Raw genomic sequence first — 9,871 nt, forward strand, 5'->3', positions numbered from 1 at the left:
CCGGGCCTTCTGGACAGGCGCCGGAAGAGAGTCTAGGGGAGGACCCCGCTGGCACCAGTCGGCGGTCCCCTAGCTCTGATGAGAGCTCTGATGACGAGTCGGCCTCGTCATCTTCTTCAGAGAATGCCTCCGTAGCTTCAGAGGAGGCTAGATCAAACATAGATTCTGCCAGAGAGTCCCTGGCAGTGGATAGAGGGGAAAGCTGGGCCGAGCCGAGTGCTTCCAAGCGCTTGGAGAGAGCCCCCTACTATCAGCATGTTCCGCCAGGCAGGCGGAGTGCCATGGCATCCGGCCTTGCCAATTTTAGGCGCAAGGTCGTCCTAGGCTATGGCTACACTTTGTCGGTCCCTAACGAGGGCGACACCATAACCTGGCCGAGCCTGGCCAGCTATCAAGACAAAGCATTCGGCTGCTATGAAGCGGCCTTCCAGGCTGGCCTCCGCTTCCCTCTCCATCCGGCCGTGGAGAGGATCTTGGACGGATACCAACTGGGTATCTGGCAACTTGTACCCAACTCCTGGATCAATATTCTGGGGTACGTTGCCGCCTGTGAGATGCTGCAGGTGGAGGCGAGCTTTGAAGCGTTCGCCCATATGCACTATCTGAGCAGGGCGCCTGCTAGGGGCGGTGAAGGCTGGTACACCTTGACCACTTGCAAGGGGTACATGATGGCTGTTGGCAAAGAGAACAAGTGGAAAGACTGGAGGACTAAGTTTTATATAGTCAAGTCTACCGACAGCCGCCTGAACCAAAAGTATAATAGGTGGAATAAGGACCCACCTCTCCTAGCAGGCAGGAGCGCATTGCCGCCTATTCCCAGGCGGGCAAAGGAGGAGATCATGGACGCGGGGTTGTTTACCGTGTGCGTGTGGACGAACGATGAGGGGGACAAGGAGGTCACCCCTCAATGCTATCTCCCTTTGTACAAGTGGTTTGAAGAAGGGACATTCTTAGCCGCCTGTGGGCTAAGTTCTGAGATGCCGAGAGGTAGTCGGCCGTCTGTTTTATATGTAATTTACTTCTGCTTTTCAGTACTTGTTTAAGGAAGCTAATCACTTGTTCATTTTTGCAGACAAAGCAATGGAAAAGCTCTCGGCCACAAGGAAGCCAGCTGTATCTGCTGCTCGATACAGGTCGAATGTTTTAAACAGGGCAGAAGTAACCACTCACACCAAAGTGGATGAACAGAAAACTGGCGGCACCTCCAAGGTAGAAAATTGTTCTTTCATTTCTGACCAATATTAAATTTGCCCGAATGATTTCTAACTTGCATTTATCTTGTGTTGATGTAGGGTGCGCCTTCCAAATCTCCTTCAAAACCATCCGACCCTAAAATCCAAAAGACTAGGGCGGGTGATGTGAGCGCATCCGGCAAGGGCGGCCGGAAGCACGTTGCTCATAAGCCCAAGAAGGGCCCAAACGCCTCTTCTCTCGAAGCTGAAAAGGAGATCAGCAAACCGGATGCCCAGAGGGCATCGAAGGGTGGCTTTAAGCAACCCACCACTGCTGTCGGCTCAGCAGGAGAGAAGAGAAGCCTGGGGAGAGAGGAGGAACAGAAGGACGACGGTAAAATCCATTCGCCCCTCTTGTTCTTCCATTTAGATGTACTTGAGTTATTTTCTCTAACTTTCTCTCCTTCTCAGTTCCGGTGCAGAGGCCGACTGTAGTCCAGATGGCCAAGTCCATGCTGAGGGCGGTCGATCCTGACGACAAGGCGTCTGTTAGAGGAGTCGGCACCCTTGACTTGGATGGCATCTTGGGGAACCTCTGCAAGGTATGAGTTAGCTCAAGAAACTTTTTTTTTTTTTTTTTAAGCATTATTTCTTTTTTCGCCTGGTTTTAACCATTCGGCTCTTTTGCAGGCCATGCTGCGCGTCCAAGGGCTCAGGCAACCCCTCAAGGAGAAATCCAAAGAGGTAACAGTCGCTAAAGCTCAGGCCGAGTCCGCCTTGGATCGAGCTCAATTTGATATTGCTCAGAATGAGTATCTGACGCTTGATATGATGTATTCGCAAGCGGAAGCCAATATGCAGGTGAAGAAGGACCTGGACTCGGCCCGCCTGCACATCACTTCCCTTAAGAAAGAGATTACAACTCTTAAGGAGAAGCTCGAGCCTCTTCAAGATGCCAAAGAAGAGGCCGAGAGAGCCAAGCAGAAGGTGGGCCGCCTGGAGCAGCGCCTCAGCAACCAGGAGCATCAGCTGAAGTCCAAGTTTGAGTCCGTGGCTGATCAAGAGAGAGAGGCTCTTGTTAAGCAAATGATGAGCGATTATGAAGCCATCATGCAGGACACTTGGGCGGCTGTACAGCCGGACTCGGACTATCAGATTTGGAAATCCAAATTTGACGAAGCCAGCAAAGCATTCGACGCTCGCCTTATTGAAGAGGCTGAGAATGCTGAGGCCGAGGAAAGTTCGGGGTCCGACTCTTCTGGGGAGTCGTCCTCTGGTGGCGAGGAGGAGGATCAGGCGGAGGAGCCAGAGAAAAAGGAGGAAGAGCAGCCGAAGGACGACAAGCCGGCTGCCACTGAAGAGGCTCTCCCCTGATCACTTAAGCTTTTATGCTTTTCTGCGGCCGAATGACCATGTACTTTTCTTTTCCGGCCTGTGTGCCGAGTATTTGTATCTTTACCGACCGAGGGGTCGGGTAATTTGACAATCTTTCTGGCTTTGCCAGATAACAATCTTAACCAATCGTCTGGTGACGATTGGTCTTTAATTTAAATCCTTCGGCTATTTGGCTGAAGTTATCCATATTGTTGTTGTCCTTTGCATTTTGAATTTTTCATTGCATGTTTTTGGCTAAGTATTATAACCTGTATACCATGCGAATGTTCTTGCCCCTGGACGGATGTCGGGTGGTTTCGGTTTATTGGATTGATTGACTTAGAAATTTTTGATACTTAGAAGAGTATGCATGGTTTCTAAGTCAATCAATCACTATGGTGATTGCCCCAAACCACGCGGCAGACGTCCATCCAGAATTGGCAAACATAAGTGTTCATTCGGCCATTGGCTCGAACTAACTCAAATTTCCAACTTAGCTAATTTGCTAAGGGTAAACCTCCGCTTGTTCTGCCCCATAAGCAAAAACAAGCGCCTCCGGCCATAGGCCTCTTTGAGATAAAATGCTAAGTTTGTAACTTAACCAATTTTCTTTTAAAAATAATTGTCCGCCTGTCTTGCCCCATAGGCAAGGATCAGACGTCATCCGGCCAATAGCCTCAATAATTGCTAAGTAGTTAACTTAACTTGTATAAAATATTCCGCCTGTTTTGCCCCTGAGCAATAACAGGCGCATCCGGCTTTATGCCTCAATTAGCCTCTACTCATGAAACAGTGACGACTGCGTTAAATAGAAAATTCAGGTCTTTTAGATTTCACTTTCGATTAAAACAAACGACTGCGAATGCTGCCTTAGCATTCGGTAGGGCCGCTTGATATATTCGTAGAGCAATGTGCCACCCAAATGGGAGATGCTTCTCCTCGACGAATTCGCCCAAATGGACGTCGCCGGTTATCTGACTCATGTTGGAGCAGACGGTCATGCTCATGTTGGAGCAGACTGTGACCATTCGGTCTCTTTTTGTTTATTAACATCCGGCCATGGGCCTCATCATGATTTTATCTGGCCTTAGGCCTCTTAAATGATCAAGTAAATATTCATCAAGTGTTGGTGTAAACTTGATGAATTTCGTAGGGACGACTGTTCTAAAACAATCGGCTCCTTCAGAGGGATTGGGGCGTCTGCTGTTGGGACAGACGCTTTCCAAACATATTGGCCGTCTGTATTTGGTACAGGCGGCACTTAAAAAACTTAAATAAAAAGATAAGTTGGGAAATGAAGGCATATTCTCATTAACTATACGTGAGATTTACAAAATTGAGGTCTTTACATTCGTACTTAGAAGTAGTAATTTTTCAAGTTGTCTACATTCCAAGTTCTGGGCAGCTGCCTGCCGTCTGGTTCTTCCAGGCGGTAGGTGCCGTCTCTTATCTCCTCATAAATTTTGTAGGGGCCTTCCCATTTTGGGGTTAGCTTTCCCTGTTCATTCGCCCTACCGACTGCCTCCATTTTCCGTAGCACAAAGTCCCCCACTTTGAGAGGACGCTTGTGTACTCTTTTGTTATAAGCCCGAGTCATTCTCAGACGGTATATCTCATGACGCAAGGCAGCATTGCCCCTGCGTTCTGGAAGTGAGTCCAATGCTAGGCGCATGGCCTCCCAATTTGCCTCTTCATCATACAACATGATTCGAAGGGTAGGCTCATAGTGCTCAATGGGCAGAACAGCTTCTGCACCATACACCATTAGGAATGGGGTTTCTCCCGTTGCCCCCTTAGCAGTCGTTCTGATGGACCAAAGGACGTGTGGTAATTCATCCGCCCAAAGGCCACCAACCCGCTCAATCTTCTTTTTAATTCCGTCTGAGATTAACTTGTTGAAGGCTTCGACCTGGCCGTTTGCTTGTGGCCGGCCGACTGATGCAAAGAAGCTTGAGACCCCCTGGTCTCCCAACCAAGTCTTGAGTTGAGGCGTCTCAAATTGAGGACCATTGTCAAAAACCATAGACATGGGCACCCCGAAACGAGTGATTATGTTCCTCCAGATAAAGGAAATGACGTCTTTAGTCTTGATGTTTTTGACTGCCTCAGCCTCTACCCACTTAGTAAAGTAATCCACAGCCACCAATATATAGCGCTTGCCGCCTGGTGCAGTTGTATATGGCCCCAGAATGTCCATGCCCCATTTGGCAAAGGGTATTGGGCTGTGGATGGCCGTCAGGTCTGTAGCCGGACGATGGATGAGCTTGCCAAACTTTTGGCACTTGTCACATTTTTTCACCATTTCCATGGCATCCGACTCCAGAGTCGGCCAAAAGTAAAGCCGCCTGGCCTTGGCCGCGAGGGATCTGCCGCCTATATGGGAGGCGCAGAATCCCGAATGCAACTCTTCGAGAACTTCCTTCCCCTTTTCAGGGGTAACACACTTCAACAGGGGTTTCAAAAAGCCAGCCCTGAAGAGCTCTCCTTGCCGTAACTCGATGTTAGCTGCTCGTTTTTTCAGAACAGCCGCCTCCCGTGGTGAGTCAGGGAGCGTGCCGTCTGCAAGATAGGTCCGGATGCTGTCCATCCAGGTTGAGCTTCGGTCAAGAATTCCAATGGGGTCTTCCTCTGATATACTTCTTTTTTCCATGACCTCTCAGAAGACTGACCGAGGCGTTTCACAGGAGGCGGATGATGCCAACTTGGACAGAGCATCCGCCTGATTGTTTGAAGACCTGGGCACCTGAGTTAGATGAAATTCTTCAAGTGACCCAACTTCACTCTTGACCGCCTGCAAATACTTTATCATGGCCGGATGAGTGGCCTCGTACGTTCCATTAACCTGGAGTACGACCAGTTGAGAATCAGAGCAGGCGGATACCTTCTTAGCCCCTGCCGCCTTGCAATACCGGATGCCGGCCAGCAGGGCCTCATACTCGGCCTCATTATTAGAGACCTGAAACTTGAACCGTAGTGCGTATTCGTACTTATCTCCTTCAGGAGATTGACAGATAATCCCCGCACCACAGCCGTTCACAGTGGAGCTCCCATCCACATACACTTTCCAGACCTGGTCCGTATTGTCCGGAACAACCAGCCTTGTCATTTCGACAATAAAGTCAGCGAATGCTTGTCCCTTTATTGCCTTCCTTGATTCATAAGTGATTTCTAATCCTTGTATTTCGATTGCCCATTTGAGCATTCGTCCAGAAGACTCCAAGGTGGTGAGTGGCCGTTTGATCGGTTGGTCAGTATAGACCTCTACCACATGCGCCAAGAAGTAAGGTTTAAGCTTCTTGATGGCCATGTAAAGGGCAAGGCCGAATTTCTCAACCATGGGGTACCGAAGCTCCGCATTTCTCAAAACATGGCTTATGAAATACACCGGGAGCTGGATGCCGTCTCTTTCAGCTAAGAGGACAGCACTGAGGGCATGATCAGAGACGGCTAAGTACATGAAGAGCTTCTCTTTAGGCAAAGGGCTGACAAGCCTCGGCAAAGAGTGCAGATGAGTTTTTAGCCTTTGAAAGGCCGCCTCTGCATCATCCCCCCATTCAAAATTTGTCTTCTTTTTGATTGCCTGGAAAAAGTAGAGACACTTGTCGCCTGAACGGCTGAGGAATCTCCCCAGGGCCGCCAGACAACCTGTTAGTTTTTGCACTTCCTTCACATTACGGGGCGACTGCATGTCGATTACCGCCTGTATTTTCTCAGGGTTGGCCTCTATTCCTCTTTGGTCAATCAAAAATCCGAGAAACTTCCCAGACTCAACACCAAAGACACACTTTTTTGGGTTAAGCATGACCTTGTGCCGCCTGAGTGTGGCGATTGTTTCTCGGAGATCAGCAAGGTGATCCGCCTGCTGTTTGGATTTGACTATCATATCGTCAATGTACGCCTCTACATTCCTTCCGATTTGATTAATGAAGATCGTATTAATCATTCGTTGGAAGGTAGCAGGCGCATTCTTCAAACCAAACGGCATCACAGTATAACAGAACAACCCCTGATCAGTGACGAATGCCGTCTTTTCTTGATCTTTTTTCCACAGGGGGATCTGATGGAAACCTGAATAGGCGTCCATGAAACTCATCAGGGCATGTCCGGCTGTTGAGTCGACCAGACTGTCGATCTTAGGCAGTGGATAACTATCCTTTGGACATGCCTTGTTGAGGTCTGTGTAATCAACACACATCCGCCAAGTTCCATTCGGCTTTTTTACTAACACAACGTTAGCCACCCACTCAGGGAAGTTGCACGGCCGAATGAACTTGGCATCTAACAGCTTTTTTACTTCGGTAGCTGCCGCCTGACTTCTTTCTTCGCCGTGGTTTCTTTTCTTTTGCCGGATGGGCTTCTATTTAGGATCCACGGCGAGTTTGTGGACGGCGAGGTCCGGGCGGATGCCTGGCATTTCTTCCACTTCAAAAGCAAAGATGTCTTTGAATTCCTTGAGCAGCTGGTGAAGGTTTTCACCCAACTTTGCAAAGGCAATCGTCCCCACCTTAACAGTCCGCTCTGGACGGCTATCATCCAGTGGGATATCAATGTGCTCTCCAGTAGGCTAGGGACGAAGATCATCCGACCTTTCCCCGGTCAGTGATTGCTATTGCTTTTCTTTTTTGACCACCACCAGCTGATCAGTCTTTATTTTCTTTCCGGCTGGTGGGGCCGACTGTTCTTCCTCGACATCGTCGAGGTCAATCATTTGCTTGCCCCGGCCGGATGCTGCGGCCGCAGGCTTGACGTCCGAGAGATAACACTCTCGAGCCGTCTTTTGGTCCCCATTAAGGGAACCAACTGTTCCATCATCCTTCTCATACTTGAGTAGCATGAGAGCAGGGATGATGACGGCCTTACACTCATTAAGAGTGGGTCGGCCAAAGATGAGGTTGTAAGCCGTGAGCTCTTCAACCACTAAGAGACGGATGGTCATGTGTCGACCGTCTCCCCTGCTTCCCAGGCGGACAGGTAGGTCGATTCGTCCGACTGGGTGCACAAGTCCTCCTCCAAACCCAACTAAGGTGTGGGTGACCTCCATCATGCTATCCGGTTTGTACTTGAGATTGGACAAGCATTTGAGGCTGATGAGGTCAGAGGAACTTCCTATGTCAATCAGAATTCGGCCAACCAGCTGGTTGGCGACTTTACATTCAATGACAACAGGGTCATCATGCGGCCGACGGACTTTGCCTCTGTCCTGTTCGGTGATGACAACTTTAGGGAAGGTGGATGTGCTAGATGTATCCCCCTCCTCAACAGAATTGACCATCTTTCTTAGATGGTCCTTGGTACCCCGAATGGTCGGGCCACCACCGGCAAATCCGCCTGCTATGGTGTACACCGGTTCTTCATCAGTTTCGGCACTCACAGCAGGCTGGGGAGTCTTTTTCTTGGACTGCCCCGGATTTGCTTTTGAAGTCACTTTGGACTTCACATAGGACTTAAGCTGTCCTTTGTCGGCCAGACGGTCGAGCTCCCGCTTGAGACTAAAGCAGTCGTTCGTGTCATGGCCAACATCCTCATGGAAATGGCAATGCTTGTTTTTATTCCTATTTTCAGCGGAACCTTTCATAGCAGTCGGCTTTTCAAGAGTTAGCCGATCCTTAATTTCCAAAAGGATGGAGCAGCAGTCCTTGTGGAATTCGTACCTTGGGACGTACGGTTTCCACTCTTTTTTCTTCTTCTGGGCCGGTTGATCAGAGTTATCAATGGCCCAGACTTGCTTTTTCTTTTTGCTCTCTTCTGGCTTAGGAGCCGGCTGAGCAGACCGAGTCTCTTTCTGCTGGTCGGACTTCTTATGGTCCGACTGCTTATTGGAGGAGCAGAGTTCGGTCGCCTGTATGTAGGCTTCCGCCTCTCGCAAAGCTCCTTGCAGAGTAAAGATTTGTTTGCGGACGAGTTCGTACTTAAAGGTAGACCCGTCCTTCAGACCCTTAAAGAAGTCTGTGAAGGCGACCTCATCAGACAGCCCATGAATCTGGATTCAGACCAGATTGAACCGCCTGACGTAGGATCGCAAACCTTCTCTATCTCCCTGCTGTACATTGCCCAAGTCAAGACTTGTCTTTTTGGCAGGGATGTTCATAGAGAAGTTTGATGCAAACAAGAACGCAAGTGTTTTGAAGCTATTTATGCAGCCAGCCGGCAGGTTGCCAAACCACTGCTGGGCTATGCCCTTCAGGGTGGCTGGAAAGCAACGACACCATGCGGCATCATCCAACCCCTGTAAATACATGAGGTGGGTGTATGCTAGCAGGTGGTCTTCTGGGTTGGAGGTCCCGTCATAGGCTCCAACCAGAACGTTTTTAACTTTGGCCGGCTGTACGGCTTCAGTTATTTCCCTGGAGAAAGCAGAGGGTTGATCTCCAAGGTGTTGCAGCCTAAGCTGCCAGTCCATCGGCTGATAGCCGTATGCCGCCTGTCCTCCATAGAGGGTAGGTTGCATGTACGGTACAACTGGCGCCTGGTACAATGGCTGTGCCATGTACTGGGCGGACTGAATCACATGTGGCCCAGACTGAACCCTTTGGCTGCTTGCTGGGGTCTCATGTACAGACTGGGAACACCTCACAGAGGTATTCCGAAAGCTATCATGATAAGTCGACGTTGAAGCCGACTCTGATTGTTGGGTTCTCCTCTCCTCAATGTATTGCCGAGCGTCAGAGAACGTTTTCTTGCTACCATCCGGTTGTATGTGCCGGATGGGTTTTCTTGCGCCCATTTCTGGGAAACGGAGCCGATTAAGGTCAAATTGGGACCTGGCCTTCTCCTTAGGAGCAGGATGAGGAGTCGGCTGACGGTCCCTGACCAACTTCTGTTTGCCAGCTTGGGCTGGCTTCTTGGCCGACTGCTCCTTTCTAGGAGTAGGCGACTTCTTTGAGGCGAGCTGCTTGATTTCACCCCTGAGGCTGCTCAGGAGTGACATTAGCTCATCCCGAGTGACGGGAGCTGATCCTGCCGCCTGGGAAGGATCAACCGGCCGCCCCGAGGGCTTCTTTGGCTGGCCAGCAGTTTTGCTTGGTCCTGCCTGAACATGGGGACGCTCTCGCCGTTCCTTACTGCGGATGCGTTTAGAGATGAGGGATCCATTTGGATCCACATTGGTTTCGACATCAGCGTCGTCACCTGAGTCATGGTCCGTTTGGACTAGTACATCATTTGGAGGTCGAATGGTCTCCGGATTTGGTACAAGCTCTTGTGAAGCCATTTCAGAGGTACTCTCCCCACAGACGGCGCCAAATGTTTCGGGGGTTTTTGTCCCTCGGGAGAGTTACAACACTGAAACTGGATCCAACTGAGGATGCCTGTACCTGCAAAGCAAA

The sequence above is a fragment of the Chenopodium album genome, chromosome 3, assembly GCF_948465745.1.
Source record: "Chenopodium album chromosome 3, dcCheAlbu1.1, whole genome shotgun sequence".
NCBI classification, from domain to species: Eukaryota; Viridiplantae; Streptophyta; class Magnoliopsida; order Caryophyllales; family Amaranthaceae; genus Chenopodium; species Chenopodium album.